The 23,573-nt window shown below is 36.8% G+C and overlaps 1 pseudogene across 1 annotated transcript; it reads right to left on the minus strand.

Annotated features, from left to right (window-relative positions):
- Positions 1–1,408: 1,408 nt before the first annotated feature.
- On the minus strand, positions 1,409–22,604 carry LOC134486696 (uncharacterized; annotated as a pseudogene). Its single transcript, XR_015687184.1, has 7 exons — positions 22,395–22,604; positions 18,804–19,042; positions 13,524–13,654; positions 12,124–12,282; positions 8,437–8,622; positions 2,894–3,080; positions 1,409–1,573 (listed from the first exon to the last, which is right to left on the minus strand). The product of XR_015687184.1 is annotated as an uncharacterized LOC134486696 (transcript).
- Between the last annotated feature and the right edge of the window lie 969 nt (positions 22,605–23,573).

Below are 23,573 nucleotides of genomic sequence, written 5' to 3' on the forward strand. Positions count from 1 at the left end.
CAGGTCCTCTGGGAGAGCAGCAGTGCACCTAACTGCTGAGCCATCTCTCAGGCCCACGCCCCTTTGTTACTGTGTCCATGTCTGTGCATGGCAAGTGCACTAGAGTACGTGTACCTGTGGGATCCAGGAGATGGACTTCAGCCTTGAAGGGACTGCTTGACCCAGGTGCCATGACTTTAACTCATGGCCTCTACAAGATCAATATGAGCTCTGACCACGGAGAGATCTCTCCAAACTTTCTCCTATCTTTCCTATAGATTTATTTTACTTATTACATGAATGTGGTTACATGGTCTGTCTTTAGACACACCACTAAAGGACTCATTACTTATGGTTGTCAGTCACCCTGTGGTGCTAGAAATTGAACTCAGGACCTCTGGACCATCAGTATTAACTGCTGAGGGTGTCTAGCCAAGAGTATGACTTTCAAACATTTCTTCTTGACTGGCCATGGTAGCTTGCTCCTGTAAATCCTATACACAGGCACACACAGATGAACCAATTTAATGAGCATGATGTTTCATTGCCACCTAAAACACACTTTTAAAGCCGTCAGAAACCTGTCATTTCTAAAAGCCTACACTGAATAGAAAATATCAACTCCATTCCCTGTCCTGACTTGAGCCCTGGTTCCATGCACCATCCTACTGCCGCTCTCTGTGACCCATCACCGTGCAGGTCTTTCTATGGGCACCAGTGCACCATCCCACTGCCGCTCTCCATCTGATCTCTCCCTAGTGATTCTCATGGGTGTCTCTACCTTGGTCCTACACTTCCTACTTCATGCATTGCCATCCTAGTGTGAGGGAAAAGGGAAACAGTATTTATCTGAGGAAACGTGACATTTCACCCTAACTTCCTCCTCCTTCTGTCCCATGACCTCTCTGCTTCACCATCTCACTGAGGAAAAGGTCACATTTCCTACTTAATATGGCCGCCGAGACAGATGGGCTAGTGCAGACTGGAGTCCCAGCAGCCCTCACTGAAACCTAGAGAACTGGGGATGCCAGGACATCCTCACCCATGTAGTCAGTTGGAGCAACACAAGGCCTTGTCTCTAAATGGCTGTTGGGCTAAGTTAAATTGTTGTTGACTCAAATTAATTTGACACGTTAGACATGACAGCTGGAACTGACCTTTGATTTGATGGGTCCTATGTGGAGCTTATGGTTATGGAAGTTCCTAAGATTAAGAAACCTCACAGCACCCGGAACATAACAGGGGATGTGGGCAGCTTGACCCTGGGTTGAATCAAGCCAATTTTTTCAGGGTGAGCAACAATATAAAATGATTGGAAGGCACGGAACAAAATGGCTGCAGCTGGGCTAGGGAAGTGGCCTTCACTGCTCCTCTAGACTCCATCCGACTCTGCACTCATGTGCACAGGCCACACAGATTCACACACATATACACAGTGAAAAGTATTTTTATTATAAAGTTCAAATACACAGAGAATAAAACCAAGGGCACAACATATACCAGTAGTTTTATAAATGTGTGAGTATATGTGTACATCACAGAAACATGCATATCCAGCAATCCAGGCTTCTGGGGGCATCAGGTCCTCTTGATGCTAAACAAGGAAATAAATTACAAAAGACATCTTTAGGCCACTTCAGGCAGTGATGACCCTCAGAAAACTGCAATTATACCATGCTCGACTGGAAAGAGATAACACACATCCAACCCAGCCTCACATACCGGCTTCTCCCGAGAGTCTTCAGCCTTTGATGGGCACAGCTCCCCTACAGAGAGGGGCTGTCGCTGTGGAATAGATGGCGGGTTAGGAAGAACACACAGCTAGAGAGGATGATCTGAGCCAACCTGAAATTTAAATTCAGCTGCAGTTGACCCTTAATGGGAAAACAGCACTGTAGAGTTGGAAGGGATCACAGATAAGTGAACAGAGCCACACAGATCCAGTTAGGAACATGGCATTCAGATGAAGCCTCGTGTACCCACATTACAGAAGTGGGTCCCTGCTCCCTGGAAATGACATGAAGGTCAAGGGTCACTCAGACTGAGGAGACTCTGGGTACTGGGCAGAGCCTTTCATGAGCATTGATTCCAAATTGCTTTACAGTTTTTTTTCTTCTTTTCACCCCTCCCATTCCCCACCCACCCCACACCCTGAGGTGATGAGGGAACCCAGGGCTTCCTGCTCACTAGACAAGTGCTCTACCACTGAGGCAAATCCACATCCCCTCCTTCCTAACATTGTATCCTCTGGGATATTACTTTCTATATATAAGTAAATCTTTTTCTTCATGTAGGTTTTGTAGTGGATCCTGTGCAATTTAATATTTATGCTAATGCTAAGCATTTGGCAAAATTGTCTCTCATAGGAAATTAAACAAACATTATTTTTGCATTAAAATCAAAAAGCATGTTGACAGTGGTACAGGACTTAAACATGCAGAATCTCTAAAGGATGTATAAATTAAAACATTGTTTCTAAATGATCTTATCAAAAATAATAATTTCATATGCATGAATCCTCTATGACTTAAAGACCATAGGAAGAACGGCAATATTGTGGGATTCTTACAGAGGCTGAATAAAGAGTCTGTCATACTTACATGTGGTATATATAGTACCTAAGTATTTGTGTGTGTGTGTGTCTGTTTGTGTGTATACATATAAATTATATATACATATATATTGGTTTGTATATACATATGCATACATTTAAGTATAATTTAATTAAAGTGTTGGTTAAAAAGTTTTTCCATACTCTAATATCATTTTGTGCCCAAAACTGCTCTCATATTTACAAATTTATGAAATAAGTGAATGATGTCATCCTTCCATTCATTTGATGACTAAATAAATCTTGGTTCACCTGTAGGACCTTACTCCTGCAGAGCAATGGATGAAATTTTTAATTTTTCACCATTATCGCATGTCTTCTTGTTGTGGCCAGCTAGGAATTCTTTCATAATAGGTGATTTGCCAGAAGAGTTTATTGAATCTGCACAAGTCTTTAAATCCTCAGATCTTCTGTCAATATGTTTATAAAATATATTATAATTTCCAAATATTTGATGATAGTTGTCGATCATGATTTGTATAATGGACATCTGTAATAACACAAGGCAAAACAAGATTGTCATTTCACATGGTTTACAAAATTGAAATTTAAAAATGAAATCCAAAACTATGAGGAAAATAACAGTTGCCACAGACAGGAATGCATGATATGAAGTTTCTGAAATGGAGACTCTAAGTTCTCTGCATTTTACCAAAACTTGTCAAAATTTAAGGCATACTGCAAAGAATAGAAGAACTACTAAACCAAAGCAACATTTCAAACCTGATGTGCTGCCAAACACTGTGAGTTAATCTAATTAATGACTGTCATTCATTGACATTTTTAGGGGGTAGGGGGGTTGGGGGTTTCTGTTGGGAAGTTTTGAATGGGATGCCATTCTAGTTCCAGGCATGGCAATACCCTCTTTGTGACGACTTTCTGGTGGCTTAAGTCCCTTGACCCTCCTGATAGAAGTATACCATTGCCTATAATTTGGAATTACAAAATACAGGTGCCCATTTTCAATGTACTTTCTCTGCTACATTTTTGCTTCCCAAGATAAGAGACATCAGGTTTCAGCTTGCTGTTTGTTTTTTTTCCCTTTATGCAGACATGCTCCTCTGTCACGACATTGAAGTGCTATACTCTATCAGCATTTCTAAGTCCCAAAGAACCACTTACTTGAATGTTTCCCTGGTCATATTGTTTTCTTTTTTATTATTTTATTTATTTATATTTCAAACGTTATCCCCCTTCATAGTTCACCTCCACAAACCCTGTATCTCCTCCCCCTGCCTCTATTACACTGCTCCCTCCCTCACCTATACACTCTGACCTCAACAGCCTAGCATTCCCTAACCTTGGGTCATCAAGCTTCCTTAAGACTAAGCAGCTTCCCTCCTAGTGATGCCAAATAAAGTCATCCTCTGCTACATATTCAGCTGGAGCCACAGGTTCCCCCATGTGCAATCTTTGTTTAGTGTTTTAGATCCTGGTGTTTTATTAAAGCAAAACAAATGTACCTGAGAAAAGAAGTTGGTGAGAAAAGGGAGTTTAATGGAGAAAATGCCTCCATCAGATTGACCTAATGTACAGAGAAGTCTAAAGGATATTGTCCTGATTAACCTTGGAATTTGTAGGTCCCAGATCTCCAGGATGGTGCCACCCTTGAGCTATTAGTCAGAAAATGTAAGGGATGAGGTACAAGGCAAGAGGCAGAACTCCTTGTTCTTCAGCTTGTACTTCAGTTCTTGAATCCAGGTTCCTGCCCTGCTTCAGTTTAGGCCCTGATATTTCTCAGGAGTTAACTGGTAACTCCAAGTATATCATGGAGTGCAACCTGTCTTCCATAAGTTGCTTTTTATCAGTGTTTTGTCATAGCAATCATAGAAAATTATAACACTTCCTAAATTGAGCAACACTGATAAGTTACTTTTCTTCTGAGATTATGACTTAGGTTAAGTCAACTCTACTCATCACATATTTCTTACCAGCATGCAGCTGAGTTTATGTTTGAGCAGTCCTGCACAAGATAGTCATATTTTATATGCAGATTGCAGAATAGCTTTGCTTGTTTGTTTTCATGCTTGACCATACAAAAGAATATATTTGAAAAGAACTGCCCTCCTGAGAGACAGAGCCAGAATACAGCAAATACAGAGGCGAATGCCAGCACCAAACCACTGAACTGAGAACAGGACCCTCGTTGAAGGAATCAGAGAAAGAACTGGAAAGCTTGAAGGGGCTCGAGACCCCATATGAACAACAATGCCAAGCAACCAGAGCTTCCAGGGACTAAGCCAAGACCTAAAGACTATACATGGACTGACCCTGGACTCTGACCTCATAGGTAGCAATGAATATCCTAGTAAGAGCACCAGTGGAAGGGGAAGCCCTGGGTCCTGCTAAGACTGAACCCCCAGTGAACTAGACTGTTGGGGGGAGGGCGGCAATGGGGGGAGGATGGAGAGGGGAACACCCATAAAGAAGGGAAGGGAGAGGGGTTAGGGGGATGTTTGCCCGGAAACCGGGAAAGGGAATAACACTCGAAATGTAAATAAGAAATACTCAAGTTAATAAAAAAAAAGAAAAGAAAAGAAAAGAACTGCCCATAAGAGAAGAATCATTAATAGTTATTAAGAGTGAAAAATGAATTTTGTTGCTTCATTTGGACATGCGCTTTGATTCAGGCTTGGATTTTAGGTTTCCGGGAGCTTGGTAATAAGAAATTACCTATAAAAGGTAAAAGTCCTATAAAAGTCCAAGCCAAGTTGAGTCCTGGGTGAGAATACTATTCATGTGTGTGACATCACTAATTCGTCCTTCCTGTGGACTTAATCCCTGGAAACTACTAGTTAAAAATGTACCCTGCTTTCTTTCATTTTTTATTTTTTTGTTGCCTTTTATCCTTTTCAAAATATATGTGTTTTTGAATCTCTTTAAATTTATCATCATGCTCACAAGTAACTCTCATTTTATTTTTCAACCCTTCCAACTATCTCTTGATAACAATCCCCCCCTTGCAAAACTTCAAAAATTAAAATTAAATAAAGTTTTAAAGTTAAATTAAAAATCAAACAAAAAATTAAAATCCTTTTAAAAAATGCAGTCTGTGAGATGTGGTGTGCTATACTATGTCACAAATTATACCCCTTTGTCCAAAAAGGTTTACTTGCAAATGTACATTAAAATAAGTCACTGGCCTGCTTCAAGACCTCTGGATTTTGCTACACCATCAATACCGGAGCCTCCCATATCCTTCTATATCCTGGTATCTTGCTGTAGCCTTTAAATCATTGTGATCCTTCACCTTTGAATCTGCAGGACCTCCCCCTTCATATGCTCCAGCAGCAGGATCTAGGCCCCCTACATATATGTAGCAGATGTGCAGCTTGATCTTAGGTATGTACCCTAAGTATTAGTGTGTGGTCTAGCTCTGACTCTGTTGTCTACCACTTGATTGCTTTCTTTTAGCTGGGCTGCTTTGTCTAGCTTCAGTGGGAGGAGATGCACTTATTCCTGTTGTGAATTGATGTATGAGAGTGAGTTGTTGTTCATGGAGATTCTACACTACTAAGATGAAGGAAAATGGAGTGGAGAAGGGGTCGTGAAGATGAGACTGTAATCAGGATATAGAGTAAATAAATTAGTGAATAAATATTTTTTCTTTATTAACTTGAGTATTTCTTATTTACGTTTTGATAGTTATTCCCTTTCCCGGTTTCTGGGCCAACATCCCCCTATCCCCTCCCCCTCCCCTTCTATATAGGTGTTCCCCTCCCCACCCTCCCTCCATTACGGTCCTACCCCCAACAGTCACAATCACTGGGAGTTCAGTCTTAGCAGGACCAAGGGCTTCCCCTACCACTGGTGCCCTTACTAGGCTATTCATTGCTACCTATGAGGTTGGAGCCCATGGTCAGTCCATGTATAGTCTTTAGGTAGTGGCTTAGTCCTGGAAAGCTCTGGTTGGTTGGCATTGTTGTTCATATGGGGTCTCGAGCCCTTTCAAGCTCTTCCAGTCCTTTCTCTGATTCCTTCAATGGGAGTCCCCTTCTCAGTTCAGTGGTTTGCTGCTGGCATTCGAGTATGTATTTGCTGTATTCTGGCTGTGTCTCTCAGTAGAGAGCTACATCCAGTTCCTGCTGGACTGCACTTCTTTGCTCCATCCATCTTGTGTAATTGGGTGGCTGTATATGTATGGGCCACATGTGGGGCAGGCTCTGAATGGGTGTTCCTTCTGCCTCTTTTAAATTTGCCTCCCTATGCCCTGCCAAGGATATTCTTGTTCCCCTTTTAAAGGAGTGAAGCATTCACATTTTGATCATCCGTCTTGAGTTTCATGTGTTCTGTGTATCTAGGGTAATTCAAGCATTTGGGCTAATAGCCACTTATCAATGAGTGCATACCATGTGTGTTTTTCTGTGATTGGGTTATCTCACACAGGATGATATTTTCCAGTTCCCTCCATTTGCCTATGAATTTCATAAAGTCATTGGTTTTGATAGCTGAGTAATATTCCATTGTGTAGATGTACCACATTTTCTGTATCCATTCCTCTGTTGAAGGGCATCTGGGTTCTTTCCAGCTTCTGGCTATTATAAATAAGGTTGCTATGAACATAGTGGAGCACGTGTTGGGGCATCTTTTGGGTATATGCCCAAGAGAGATATAGCTGGGTCCTCAGGTAGTTCAAGGTCCAATTTTCTGAGCAACCTCCAGACTGATTTCCAGAATAGTTGTACCAGTCTGCAATCCCACCAACAATGGAGGAGTGTTGCTCTTTCTCCACATCCTCACCCACCATTTGCTGTCACCTGAGTTTTTGATCTTAGCCGTTCTCACTGGTGTGAGGTGAAATCTCAGGGTTGTTTTGATTTGCATTTCCCTTAGGAGTAAAAATGTTGAACATTTCTTTAGGTGTTTCTCAGCCATTTGGCATTCCTCAGCTGTGATTCTTTGTTTAGTTCTGAACCCCATTTTTTAATAGGGTTATTTGTCTCCCTACGGTCTAACTTCTTGAGTTCTTTGTATATTTTGGATATAAGCCCTCTATCTGTTGTAGGATTGGCAAAGATCTTTTCCCAATCTGTTGTTGCCATTTTGTCCTAACCACAGTGTCCTTTGCCTTACAGAAGCTTTGCAGTTTTATGAGATCCCATTTGTCGATTCTGGATCTTAGAGCATAAGTCATTGGTGTTTTGTTCAGGAAATTTTCTCCAGTGCCCATGTGTTCGAGATGCTTCCCCACTTTTTCTTCTATTAGTTTGTGTGTATCTGGTTTGATGTGGAGGTCCTTGAGACCTGAAGAACTTAAAACTGCACTTGAATACATCAGTGGTAAAGTAATTGAAAGTATACAAAATAGTATACACGAATTTGTCACCTACATACACACACACACACACACACACACACACACAAATACGCACACACACATATGAAATACATATATATATGAAATGTACTTTTATATGACCATTAATTCACTTGATGTGAATATTTAATAATATAATAGTCTAATTACTGTGAAATACAACTATTATATACTCCAAAAAGAGGGCTGGAATGAAAAAAAAAACAAGCAAATCCTGGGTAATCAGGATTTTATTAAACTTCACTCTAGTCTTCTTTGACTACCATTATATGTGAAGCATACTCTTGGTCAAAATCAGTATCTATTCAGAAAGAACAAGAGAAAGACTGAAATTTTTCACTTATTTTAAACTACATTAACCATCTTTCTTTCCAAATCTTCCTGAAACAGATCGATATATATTCCACTCCACTCCAGAAGAATGGAATCCTAGGGTTTCCTTTTACAGAAATGATCTTTCCAAAGTGTTCCTACTTCCTGCATTACAATGAGAATTTTGTTCCCAAAGGCAAAAGTCAGATCTCCTTACCTTTCTTGATACATCACTCCCAAACCATGCATCCTTTGTAGTCTGATCCCACAAAACATAAGGAGCTATCCGGATAGATAACCTGTTAGTGTCTAAATTATTCGTGGATGAGTCTCTTATTATTACTAATACCAAATGAGATGCTTTAGAAGGATAAAGTTTGCCTGAGGAATCTTCAGTAGAAGTCTAAACGAAGAAAAAGGATAATTTTATTTTAGACCATCTGAAAACTAATGTTAGTTACAAAACTAACTATGAAGAAAACAGGGCAAATGTTTTGTAGACCAACTCATAGTATAACCAGAATTCAAAAGACGTATAATATACAGGTAGAGTACTACAAAAAATATTTTCTGCGAATCATTTTACTGTATAAAATCATGGGAACATTTTAAAAGTATGAATGAATTTCTATGTAATAGATATTTGACTGCTACCTACAGAAGCCAGAGGAAGGTGTTGGGATATTGGTATTAGAATGAATGGGATTGTTGCAGACCATGTGTGTTCTGTGTATGAAAACATCTAGTGTTATTAAACATCAATCCATCTTCCCAAGCACCATGGAGTGGAGACACATTTAATATCTAATGTAGTATAAATCCATTTAACATTCTTGTGACACTCTAGAACGTAAGGAGCAGAAAGCACTCTAGTGACCCTACACGATGCAATTATAAAAGGTTCGGTACAGCAAGACAGAGATGCATGGCGCCTGGGTAGCAAGTGGAGCTCAATGCTCCTGTTACACACAAAAATCATTCTCTGGAGTATTGCACAGAAAAAAGATTCAAAGAAGTCAAAGCTATACCTGACCTAGACTGTTTGAGGTAGTTATATTTGAGAAAGAAGTATTCAGTAATAGCTTCATGTTCTAATCAGTGACATATATTTAGCATGTGGTATATTCACAGTAACATGGTAATAATACTAGGATGCAAATAATCCACAGGTATTATACACACCTCTTTCTTTTAATTTGTTTCACACAGGAACTAAACCAATACTCTATGCTGACCTGCACACAAGGTGCTGCATAGGCTGTCTTCTAAACTGTGACAGTTATAAAGGAGAAGACACGCAGGTGGGATTACAGACATGGTTCAACACTCTAGTTTGAGAAATAAACATGTTTAAAAAGTGACAATACATGTCTGTGCTAAGGAAACCTCTTGGTTTTTCCAACCAGAGTTCCTTCATCTGGGACGCTAAGCCAATTCTCATATAAGTCAGAAGTAACTTCCTTCAATGTTTGCAATGAAGTCCTTTTTTTAAATGAAAATAAAAAAGTAATGGTCAATGTACATTTTAGAAAGAACATGAAAAGCATTTTTGTTTAAAATTAGCAGTTTAGACCAGTGATTTTCAATTTGGGAGTCATAATCCATTAGGGGTTCACATATCATATATCTTCCATGTCAGATATTCTCTCCATTTTTCTTTATAATTCTTACCAATAGCAAAATTTTAATTGTGAGAAAGCAGCAAAATGATGTAATGGTTAGTAATCACCAAACCATAAGGAAATATATATTAGTGTTACAGTATTAGGATGGCTGAGAATCATTGGTTGAAAGCATATAACATAAAAGACTCCCAAACTTCTATCTCCCCAGAATCTTGGATCAAATGTGGAACCTATATGCAGGATCTTGTGTTTTCTTCCCTAAGACTAGAATCAATGAAGCAGTGTCCTAGTTGCTATAGCAATGAAATAAACCTATGGTCTGTTCAAATTGCCTCTCTTGACTTCTAGTCCACAACATGACTTGCAATCATAGATCTGCACTCCACTTCCCAGCCCAAAGCTCTCTCTGCCTTGAAAAACGCCAGATGGTATGTGCAATATCCAGACAGGAACCTATCATAACTGCCCTCTGAGAGGCTCCACCCAGCAGCTGAATGAAATAGGCTATGTAGAGTCACAGCCAATCATTGGCTCTCATGAATCAATCAAGGACTTGTATGGAAGAAATGGGGGAGAGATTCCATGACCTGGAGGAGATAGGAAATCCACAGGAAGAGCTACAGAATCAACTAAGCAGCACCACTGGGAGCTATCAAAGGCCGAATTAACATCTAAAAATCCTGCAGAAGCTGCAGCATGACCTACAGCACAATTTCTAGCAAATGTAAAGCTTAGTCTCCTTGTGGGTCCCCCAACATGTGGAGCAGGGGCTATCTGTAAGCTGTTGACTGTGAAAACCTGTCCCTACCTGGCCTTAGGGGGAGAAGATGTGCTAAACCTGAAGAGAGTTGATGTGTCTGGGTAGGAGTACAACCCAAGGGTCCCAATTCAGCTCAGGGAAGGAGACAGAGTCTATGAGGGGAGAATAGGTAGGGGGCAGCATACAAGACATAAAATGAACAAACAAAAAATATAAAATGATGATGATGATGATGACGATGATGATGGTTTAAAAATCCACCAAAACAATCAAACCAAAACCAAAGTCCTCTTCTTGGAATAGGCAACAATCAAAAAATGACAGCACCCAAAATTAACTCATCCTGACTGTATAATTGTTGAATCTGTACTTTAGGTTCACACAGCGTAAAGCTGTTGTATACACATACACCTTGCTTACAGACCCAGCAGGAATAGTGGTGAAGCTTACTTATTTTCCATGTGAGAAGATCTCATAGTTTCATGTCTTTTTCTTAAAATTTGTAAATATTCAACTATTTAAATTTAGTTGTAAGCATCAGATTGTTTGAAGAACAGAAACTGTCTTTTGCAAGAAATACAACAATGAACTTTCATGTTGTACTAAGGATAGCAAGCCATAAAAATGGAAGAAACATAGGAGCCCTTATACCTGTAAATTGCTTTGAATACACACGGCTAACTTCAGTAAGGTTTTAAGTTTCTGGCAATGAGAATCAGACACACTTGGCAAGCTCAAAGGCCAAGGAAGTATCATTCAGTACCTTTGCCTAATGTTAGTAAGCATAGTTAATCCCAGAGCATTATTTTTACTATTTATGTCTGGGCCATAGCTCCACACACTTCTGAAAGGTGAAATCAGATCATGGCCCAAGTAAAAATAAAACAATGATATTTGCTCTAGAGTCACTGCAGCTCCCTGGCAAGTTAGGAGTGTTAGTGTGTTAGACAAGTTAAAAGTAGGTTAGGCTAATACTTGAATATTTGACATGGAATTAGAATGGCAATATCTGGCAAAAGTGAAAGTGCTGAATTATTTTTTGTTTGAGAAGGTAAACGATTTCTTGTATATACAAGACAGAGGGTAATGTTCAACATCGATAGCCTATTGTAGGTGAGTGTTGGACTTGTCAATTTGAACTGTTATTTGTGAAGGATATTTTTGGTAAGTATTATTTAATACATGCATTTAATAAAGCACATTTTTACCACCATTATAACTTGTTCAGCTATTAATTCACAGGGTATGTTCAGAGGTGAAATCAGTGGGAATGTCTGTAATGCCAAACTAAAGCCTATCGCATATATGAGGATGTTAACTTCCAACAGAAGCTGTTCACCTGCTGTTCTTTATGATGAATCTTTGGGTTTGTCAGACTTTTACCTGCCATGCCTCTTATCAAGAGGTCACGTGTCCATAGTTCTAGGAAACAGTCATCGTCATGTAATCTTAAGGAGAGATAGCACATATGCATCTCTAGAGGGATGCTTAATGTTGGTGACGTGAAAACCTTCCTTACCTTCAAGATAGATGCTATTACAAGCATGCATTCTTTATTCCATTCAATGAGTTGTTCACTGTCAATCCTCTCTCTGAGGCACCAGTGTGAATTTTCAGGTAGAATTTTGAATATGTGATCTGATTTTTGTCCTTTCTCTGCAATTATGGATAACATATCCTGTGTGGGATAAGGATAAGCTTGTAGTATTAGAGATCCACACCTGAAGCACAAATATGTCTTTTATTGTGATCCTGAGCAAGGACAGTTTTGGCTGCACAGCTATAACTGAGAGGAATAAAGTAGTCATTGAACTTTTTTCTGTTTTAGCTTCCAAATACATTTTCTTCCCTAATCCATTTTTTTCCCCAATTTGTCACATCATGGTTTTGTTGGACTTCTGTTCCCCAAAGCATTTTGGTGAATGGTCCTCTATTACTTTGTGTTTCCTTCTATCAATATCTTTCTCAAGCCTGGCATCTTAAGTAAATATTGGCATATTTCCCTTCCAGAGATCAACTCACTATTTTACTTACTGTTCATCCTGGCCTCTATTATGAATCCTAACTTTTGTGTTTTGAAGAAATATTTTTTCACCATATTTCTGAGACTTTTATATCCTTATTCTGTGACTTCTTATTTTCAACTATGTCTACAGATGCTTTCACATTTAAAAGCCCAAGCATATTTCTATCATTCTTCCATAATTTACTCTGTAAACATGACTACCATGCATAGGTTTACTCCATTTTAAATTGATTACACGAATACAAACAAGGTTACCAGAAAATTCTGCTCTAAATTACCTAAGAAATTGGCAGTAATGCTCATGTGTCTAACAGGATAAATTTGTTCACAAACACCATAAATTCCTATCACAGCTATAGTGCTAAAATAGATGTTGGATACTAGAGATATATTTCCAAAGAAGTTTAATAACTCATTTAAAATGGATTAAGCCATATTAGATGGCATTTAAATATAGTCCACTAGGATAAATGATGTTAATATATATATAAAAAAGTGTGTTCATCTAATTCATTGATAATTTAAAGGAAAAGCCTACAGATATTTTTAAGTATTGAGTAATTTCAGAGGAAATGATATTAAGGGAGATTCCAGAGAAATGTGGAGTCATAAAGACGCTGCAAGACTTTACAGTTGGGTAATTAGTGGGGCACTTCCATAGAATTATTTCCTCCAACATGCTGGTGGGTTTGAATCTTTGATGCAGTCAGTGTAAAACATGGTAATGGTATTTCTTCTCTTTTTCTTTCAATTACATTATTCAAATTACAGTGGAAATTATTTCTGTTTTAAAATGATCTTACTCTCATAGATTGGTTATCTAAACATTCTTCAGTTTGATTAAATAGCTTACTGAGAACAAAGGTGCTACAGAAAGCCAGAATGATACTCACAAGTATTGGTGCAGGCAGCTTTCTGTAGACATAAATGCTTGTAAGATTTTTGCCAAATAAGCATTTCTTTCTTGGTGGTGCTGGATCAGAATATACTGGTGGCTTGGTATATATATAGCCTTTCTGTTTCTCTGCATATAAGAAAGAAGGGAAATCATTTTTGAAACTGAACTCTCTTTAACCTTGTATATCCTTTGCATTTGTCACACCAAATCAAAAAGAGATATGTGTTAAAGTACTAGAAACATAGAAAACATCAAGTAGACACATAATAGTCAAAGGCTAACTGAACATAGAAATAAAAATACAAAAAGCTATGAATGAAAAAGACAAAGTCATACATAACATTAACTACATTAGACTAATACCTGAATTTTCAATGGATATTCTAAAATATAGTGGGCCCGCATCAACGTTCTCCATGTTTTCAAAGAATACAGATACTAGCCTAGACTTTATTACTGAGCAAAAGCATCATTCATATCAACAAAAGAGGAGAAACATTACATAGTTTAAGCACCACTAAGTCATTTCTCATCATCAATACTGGTCTACAAAAGGCAAACAGCAGGCTGAAGATAACGTACATATACACAAGAGGACAGAAATGATAAATAACCCTGTAGTCATTCAAAAAAGAGGGGGAAAAGTATGTGTCAACAAAAAAATAACAAGGACCCATAAATACTGCTCATTAATAACTCTAAGCATTAACTGTCTCATACCAATAATATACAGACTATCAGTTTGGGTCAGAAAACAGGTTTCATCTTTCTCCTGCATTCAAAAATTACAGTTGTTTTAGATAAAATCACATACTCGTGTTTGCCATGCAATTGCCTATATTTCTTTGTCTAGGTTTCAGGTCCCATTTAGTTTTCCATGTTCATTGGTGTTGCCTTCTTCAGTTAATGTTTAGGAAGTGACGTTGGTGGGGCTTTATGGGTGAGGTCAAGGGAACATGGCAGAAGACTGCGAGGAAAGAAATTTAAAAAAATCACTACAGGATGGTTTAGAATTTTTACTGTTTAAATCTCCCTGATTCATGAACATGTGGGAATCTTTCCATATATCTGATATCTGTTCAATTTATAAGACATTATGTTTTGTTTTGGGTTGAATATTTTTTTTCATTTTTTTCTTTTGTTTTTGGTTTTGTTTTTTTAATCATAAAAGCCTTTTATTTCTCGGTTAGAATTTTCCCAAGAAACTTAATACTTTTAAAAGTTACTGTTAATGACAGGTTTTCATTGATTTACTTTTCAGTAAGTTTGTGATTTTTACAAAGGAGTACTCACTTTGTGTGTTAATTCTGTATGTTGCTACTTTTGAAAGAATTTACAAGATATCTGATTATTCTTATGGAATATTTAGGCTCACTTATGTTTACTATCATACAATTTTCAAAAAGACATACTTTGAATTCTTCATTTCTAATATATGTCCCCTTGGTCACATGCAGTTTTAATATTATCTTAATTGTTTACATAGGTTGTATGAAACAAGAGTAGATTGAGTATGACCAAAAATCAGCAAAGGAAGCCATTGGTACCATAATATTTCATAAATAACTTGATGAGGGGCAGCACACACTATAAGGATATTCTAAGTGATAGAATCATTATCATCCTTGCAGACATAAGGCGCTCACTGCTAAATATTCTTCAATTAACTCAATATGGTAAGCATTCTTATTGCTAGAAATTTCAACTTTTAATGTTTTAGACTATTGTCAATTAAGGCTAATTGCAGATGTGGAAAGAAGAAAACTAAAGTAGCCAAAAAGAAGGAATTGTATATTTATATAACATTTATATCATATTATTTTAGGAAAATGAATTTATCTTGTCAGAGAGGAGTGAAAATGTGTGACTTGGACAAGTCAAAGGACCTGCACGGATGATCCTAAAGAGAAATAACAAGATACCAAATGTTGAACTTTAAAAGCATACTTAGGAATAACATTTTTTTTCTGAGAAACCAAATGAAAGACCCAGAACCATGTTCAATTCTATGGTAAAGAAAATACATTTAAGTCTAATCAAAGAACAGTTGTTTTGAACTGAGCTGTTACTGTCACTTATTGAACCTATTCTGCTATCTTGCCACAGTGGTTATCATTGTACTTTATAGGTATTACAGGTGGGTACAATTATCAATTGCTTCCCTAACGTGTCAACTTGCCTACTGTTTTATCTACCTTAGAACTTTGACTTAAACCTAGGGGCTTCTAAGACATATCCAGGTAGATTGCTGAGATTCCTTGTAAGATTTATTTGGCAACTGGCACTCAAGCCCCCAACCTTGAGAGAAATCCGAGTGCTACCCGACACATCCAAATTTTGGGGAAAAGCCACAGAAAATACTTTAACAATTGGTAGAATTTCTCTCACCAGGATTGAAATCATGGCCGGAGCTAGAAATCTAGTCCGATTTATGTAGCTAGTTTGGTCATAAACTTTAAAGTTGATGACACTAATTTAATAAATTAGTGACGTTCCTTACAGCATTTAAATATTAGTCCTATATGTATCAACAACTGGGGCCATCATCCTACGTCAAAGAAGCCTCTTTGTATAGAAAATGGAGACCATTACAGAAAACAAAAACTTGGACACAATGAAGAGATAATTGCATTACAAAAAATCCAGCACCAGTGAATACATGTACATTAGAGCTAAATGCTCTGTAGCTCAGGGACCATTGTAGAAGAAGGGTTACAAATACTGTAAGACCCAGCATACTTGAAAGTCTGTTTTGAAATTGCCTCTCATAAAAATTGGTGCAAAATCACAATAATAGCAATGTCAATGCAGTGTTAAGGCAATGATCAAAATTTCACTTGTCAAAAGTTATAGGCAGCTAATTATGACTGATAGACTGATAGAATATTAATTTTTCCAGAAATGAACTGCATATGGATTGTCTAATACACACTGTATATCATGGAAACCATATTCACAAACAGAATAAAATGAACTCAGGTAATATTCATATTTTTAAAGATATAAATATATATATGTATATATATGTATATATATATATATAATCATGTACAAAACAATATTGAAATGAGTATGAAAGTGCAGTGACTGTGATGGACCTAAGGGAGAAAAATCAGGTTACAGTGCTATAATTCAATTTTTGATAAAAATTTAAAATAATACTAGTAATAAATGAAAACATTGTGAACTTATAGTAATGGGAGTTCAGGAAGGACTAAGAACAGTAAATATGGAAATTATCAATTTCTTTACTGGAGGTTTTCTCTAAGATTTCCATTTCTCAAATTTGTATTACAGACACTTTTGAGATGGACAAACCATGAATAAAGAATATTTCATGTTGAGGCCTCAGGTGATGAAGAGATATATAAAAAAAAATGCTGTATGCTTCTGTGCATTTCTCAGTGTATGTAATGTATGCATGCATGCGTGTGTGTGTGTGTGTGTGTGTGTGTGTGTGTGTGTAAAACACGTGCAGATCACATCACTGGTGATATATATTTAGAGCTTAATTAGAACTTTGAGCTTATTAACATATGAGGAGCCTCCAGTATTGGTCTTTCTGTCTCTTTTAATTTTTGGTCATTTTGATCATTACTGAACAATATGTCAGGAATATCTGTCCAATAAGCTTCTGCTAATTACTGTCTCTGACTGCCATCTCCATTCAGGTAGAAACTTCTCGTTTAGAGATGATTGTGCTCCAATACCTAGTTTTGTTTGTTTTTTTGTTTTTTAAAGATTTATTCATTTATTATATATAAGTACACTGTAGCTGTCTTCAGATACACCAGAAGAGGGCATCAGATCTTTTTACAGATGGTTGTGAGCCACCATGTGGTTGCTGGGAATTGAACTCAGGACCTCTGAAAGAGCAGTCGGGGCTCTTAACCACTGAGCCATCTCTCCAGCCCTTGTTTGTTTTTTAATGTATGTTTTGATGACCCAAATTCATGTTGCAAAGTCTAAATCTCAATTGCTTTAGACACTGGATTATCTTTCCAGGTCATTTTGTATATTCTAAAACCATGATACACCTCTAAGTTCATCCTGTGTGATGATTAATTTTGATTGTTAATGGAATTTTATTTATAACTTTCTATGGCACGGGATTCTATGCAGAATTCTGAGGTATTATTCAGTGTCATTAGCTTCTGGCCACACATTGGTAACTGAGGTGGGAAAACTAATACTATAACTGGGCTGTAGAGGCAGACTGAAAAATTTTCCAAAGACTGTGTAGGACCATGAACAAGGCACATTGGAGTGTAAACAATAACCCAATATAATAACATTTGTTACAATAGCAAACAATATGAAATATGCAGCATAAGTACAATGAGTGAAAACTATTTGTAACTAATACGGTGAAATATAAAGCTAATATAGTATCTTGGAATAATTCTTCTGATATGATTAAATGGGAGGTAAAAGGGAACATTAAAATACAATGACCTTAGACTTTCTTAAATCATGCACTACCACTTATATGTGGTAGTTGTCCTGTTTTGTCCTGCTAAACAAAACATAAAATGTCATCATCAGACAAATATTCTCAGATGATATATTCACATCACTTAAGATAAGGGTAATATTTGGGTATATTTTCTTAACTTAATTACTTCAGTTAAAAGTGTATTTGAATTTGTGTGCTACTACCTGATAATCAGGTGTGTCTAACCTCTTTATCATACCTCTCATAGGTTTTGTAGTGAATCCTGTGCAAATTAATATTTTTACCAATGATAAAATTTTGAAAAATATTGTTTCTCATAGGAAATTAAACAAATATTAGTATTTTCGTGCTAGGAAAACAAAGCATGTTTCACAGTGGTGCAGGGCTTAATCTTGCAGAATGTCTAATCAATTTTTAAATCAAATCATTGTTTCTAAATGATCTTATCAAAAATAATAATTTCATATGCAAGAAATTCTCTAACTTAAGGACCATAGGAAGAAAGGGGGGAAAATATAGCAGACAATATTGGTGGATTCCCTAAATAAAGAATGTGTCATACATACCTGAATGTATCCAGATGTATTTCAGTATATGAGTATATATATATGTGAATATATGTGTACATATATATGAATATATGTATAGATGCATATATTTAAGTATAATTTAATTAAAGTGATGTTTAAAAACTTTTCCCATACTCTAATAATCATTTTGTGTCCCAAAGCTTCTCTCATATACACAAATTTATGACATCATGGAATGATTTGATCAAATGATTCCATTCATTTGATGAATAAATAAATCTTGTCTTACCTGTAGGACCTTCTTCCTGCAGTGCAGCATATGAAATATTAAATTTTTCATCAATATCATTGGTTTTCCAGTTGTGGCCAAGCTATGGCTTTTGTCACAATAGGAGATTTTCCAGAATAATTTATTGATTCTTTGTATGTCTTTAAGTCTTCAGACCTTTTGTCAATGTGTTTACTAAATATATCATCATTTCCAAATATTCGATGATAGTTGTCAATCATGATTTGTATAAGAGACATCTGTAACACCACAAGGCAAAAACAAGATTGTCATTTCACACAGTTTACAAAATAAATTTAAAAATGAAAAGAAATACTAGGAGGAAAATTACAGATAGGAACCCATGAAATGAAATCTCTGAAATGAAGACTGTAAGTCTTTTGCATCTTTACACAACTTGTTAAAATTTCATGCCTATTGCAAAGAACAGAAGAACTATTTAACCAAAGCAACATTTCAGAACTGATATGCTGAGAAAAACTGTGAGTGAACCAAATTAATGACTGGTGTGTTAATTTTTTGTGTGTGGGTGGGGGTAGCTGTTTATTGTGATGTTTTGAATGGGATGCCTCTCTAGTTCCAGGCATCGTAATACCCTCTCGTTGACAATTTTCTGGTGCCTTGGTCTGCCTGGTGAAGTATGCCACTGCTTAGAATTTGTAGTTACAAAAGGTAGGTGCCCATTTTAAATGCACTTTCTGTGCTACATTTTTGCTTCCCAAGATAAGAACCATCAGGTCTCAGCTTCCTGTTTGTTTTTTCTTCTTTTCTGCAGTCGTGCTCCTCTGTCATCACACTGAAGTGCTATACTCGCTCAGCATTTGTAGGTCCCAAATAACCACCTACTTCAATAAGTTTCCCTGGTCATGCTGTTTGATTTTTTATTGTTTATTTCATTCATTTACATTTCAAACGTTATCCCCCTTCACAGATCCCTTCCACAAATCCTATATCTCCTCCCCTGCCTCTATTGCAGTTTTCTCTCACTTGACCACACACTCCTGCCTCAACAACTTAGTATTCCCCTACCCTAGGCCATCAAGCCCCTCAGGACTAAGCAGCTCCCCTCCTAGTGATGCCAAATAAGACAATCCTCTGCTACATATCCAGCTGGAGCCATGGTTCCCCCATGTGCACTCTTCGGTTGGTCTTTTAAATCCTGATGTTTTATTAAGGCAGTAGAAATGTGACTGAGAGAAGAAGTTGGTGAGAAGAGGGAGTCTTAATTGAGAAAATGCCTCCATCAGATGGACTTATTGTATAGTGAAGTCTAAGGGATATTGTCCTGATTAACCTTGGAATTTGTAGGGCCCAGATCTCCAAGATGGTGCCACCCTTGAGTTATTAGTCAGAAAAAGAAAGATATGAGATACAAGGCAGGAGGCAGTGCTCCTACTAGGCTTCTGCTTCAATTCTTGCCTCTCTGTTTTATTTTTAGCTCTGACATTTCTCAGTATTTAACTGGTAACTGCAAATATATTGTGGAGTGTAACCTGTCTTCCATTAGTTGTTTTTCATCAGTGTTTTGTCACAGCAACTGTAGAAAATTATGACACTTCCTAAATTGAACAACACTGGTAAGTTACTTTTCTTCTGAGATGATGACTTAGGTTAAGCAAACTCTATTCATCACATATGTTTCTTCTCAGCATGCACCTAAGTTTATTTTTGAGCAGTCCTGCACAGGATAGTCTTATTTTATATGCGGATCGTACAGGATAGTTTTGCTTCTTTGTTTTCATAACTGACCATACAAAAGAATATATTTGAAAAGAACTGTCCATAAAGGAAGAATCTTTAATAGTTATTAAGAGTGAAAAATACATTTTATTGTTTCATTTGGACTAAACATGCAGTTTGATATAGTCTTGGATTTTAGGTTTCCAGTACCTTGGTAATTAGAAATTAACTAAAAAAGCTACGTTTCTAGTTCAAGTCAAGTACAGTCCTGAGCAAGAATCTTATTCAAGCTATCCCTTGGGCTATCATCCTCCATTGTGAGTAACATCATGATATCTTCTTTCCTGTGGACCTAATACCTGGGAGCTACTAGTTAACATGTACCTTGCTTTCTGTCATATTTACATTTTCTTTATCTTTTATCCTTTTCAAAATATGTGTCCTTTATTGATTCTCTGAAATTTCTAATCATGCTACTAAGTAACTCTCATTTCATTTTTCAATCCTTCCATATATCCCTTGGAAACAATCCCCCCTCACTAAATTTCAAAAATTAAAATTAAATAAAATTTAAATTTAATTTTAAAAAAAATCAAACTAAAATTTAAAAAATAAATTAAAAATACAGTGTGTGAGATGTGTTGTGCCATAAGTGGTCACACATTATACCCTCTTGTCCAAACAGATTTTCTTGCAAATGTATAATGAAATAAGTCTGGTTTAAGCTATACTATACTCTCAATACTGGAACCTCCTGCAGATGCCTCTCCTTCTATATCCTGGTATCTTGCTGTAGCCTTTAGTCATTGTGATCCTTCAGCTTTAAATCTGCAGGACCTCCCCCATCATATGCTCCAGCAGCAGGATCTAGGGCCCCTATATATATGTAGCAGATATGCAGCTTGATCTTCAGGTATGTCCCCTACCAGTTTATATGCAGGCTAGCTCTGACTGTGTTGTCTACAACTGGATTGCTTTCTTTTATCTGGGCTGCTTTGTATGGCTTCATTGGAAGGTGATTCACTTATTCCTGTTGTGAATTGATGTATGAGAGTGGGTTGGTGTCAATGGAAGGTCTACACTACTGAGGTAAAGAAGAATGGAGGGAAAAACAGGTTGTAAAGGTGGGACTTGGAGGAAGGGACTGCAATCCAGATATAAAGTAAATAACTTAGTGAAGAATATTGATGTATATGTGTTTATAATAAAATTAACAGCTACAGTATACCTGAGGATCATAAAACTGTACCTGAAATAGGTTAGTGATAAAATAATGGAAAGCATACAAAATAATATACATCAATTACTCATCATTACATATGTATATACATATACAAATACATGCACATGTACAAGTACACTTAAACGTATATGTACAAACTCACACTCATACACACACTCACACACACATATATATGTACACAAACACACGCACGCACACACACACATATATGCAATGTGCTTTAATATGACCAGCAATTCACATGATGTGAATATTTAGTAATATCATGGTCTCACCACTGTGTAACACAACTATTCTATACTCCAAAAATAGGGATACAATGGAAAAAAACAAACAAAACATAGGTAATCCAGATCTTTTAAAATTTCACTCTCGTCTTCTTGGATTACCATTACATGTACAGATTATTGTTGGCTAAAACATCAATATCTAAATCAATATCTAAGAAGAAAGAAGAACAGTAGAAAGAAATGACTAACTTACTTTAAACTACATTAAATATTTCCCTTCCCAAATCTTCCTGCAATAGATCAATACATATTCTACTCCACTCCATAAGAATGCAATCCTAAGGTTTCCTGTTAGAGAAATCATCTTTGTAAAGTATTCCCAATTACTGAATAATAATTAGACTTTTGTTCCCAAAGGCAAATTTCAGATCCCCTTACCTTTCTTAAGACGTCACTCCTAAATAATGAATCTCTCGAAGTCTGACCCCACAGTACATGTGGAGCTATGCGCAGAGATAACCTGTAACTGTCTAAATTATTCATGGAAGAATCTTTTATTATTACTAATACACATATGAGATGTTTTAATAGTATAAAGATTGGTTCTGGGATCTGTTGCAAAAGGCTAAACACAGAAAAAGGAGAATTTTAGGTTAGACCATCTTGAAAATAATGTAAGCTAAAAATCTAACTACAAAGAACAAATAGGGTAAATGTTTTGTAGACCAACTCATAGTATAATCAGAATTCAAAAGAATTAAGAATATATAGCTAGAGTATTACATAAAATATTTTCTGTAAATCACTTTTCTGTACAGAATCATGGAAAAAACATTTTTCAAATTATTTACGAATTTCAGTGTACTAGATGTATGACTGCTACTTACAGAAGCCAGAGGAACATGTCAGGAATCCCTGGTAATAGAATGAATGAATATTGTTGCAAACCATGTATGTTCTGTGTGTGAAAACATCCAGTGTTATCAAACAGCAAACCACCCTTCTTGCCACCATGGGGACACATTTAATATCTAATGTATTATGAATCGACGACACACCCTTATAACAATCTAGAACATAAGGAGCAAAATCAGACTCATGACTCTACTCAATGCCCTGGTATTAGAATGAATGAAGATTTTTTGAAGACCATGTGTGTTCTGTGTATGAAAACATTCAGTGTTATTAAACAGCAAACCATCTTTCCAACCATCATGGAGTGGAGACACATTTAATATCTAATGTAGTATGAATCCATGTAACACTTTTGTGACACTCCAGAACATAAGGAGCAGAAAGCACACTAGTGACCCTGCAAAATGCAATTATAAAAGCTTCGCTACAGCAAGACAGAGATGCAGGGCTCCTGGGTTGCAATGAGAGCTCAAAGCTCTGGTTAAGTATGAAATCATTCTATGGAGTATCACACAGAAAAATGATTCAAAAAAGTCAAAGTTATACCTGATCTAGACTTCTCTAGGTAGTTATAGTTGAGAAAGAAGAATTCAGTAAGAGATTCCTGTTCTAATCAATAACATATATTAACCATGTGAAATATTCACAATACCATGGTAACAATTCTAGGATGCAAGTAACCCACAGGTATTATACACACCT

Source organism: Rattus norvegicus, chromosome 4, assembly GCF_021556685.1.
Source record: "Rattus norvegicus strain SHRSP/BbbUtx chromosome 4, alternate assembly SHRSP_T2T, whole genome shotgun sequence".
NCBI lineage: Eukaryota > Metazoa > Chordata > Mammalia > Rodentia > Muridae > Rattus > Rattus norvegicus.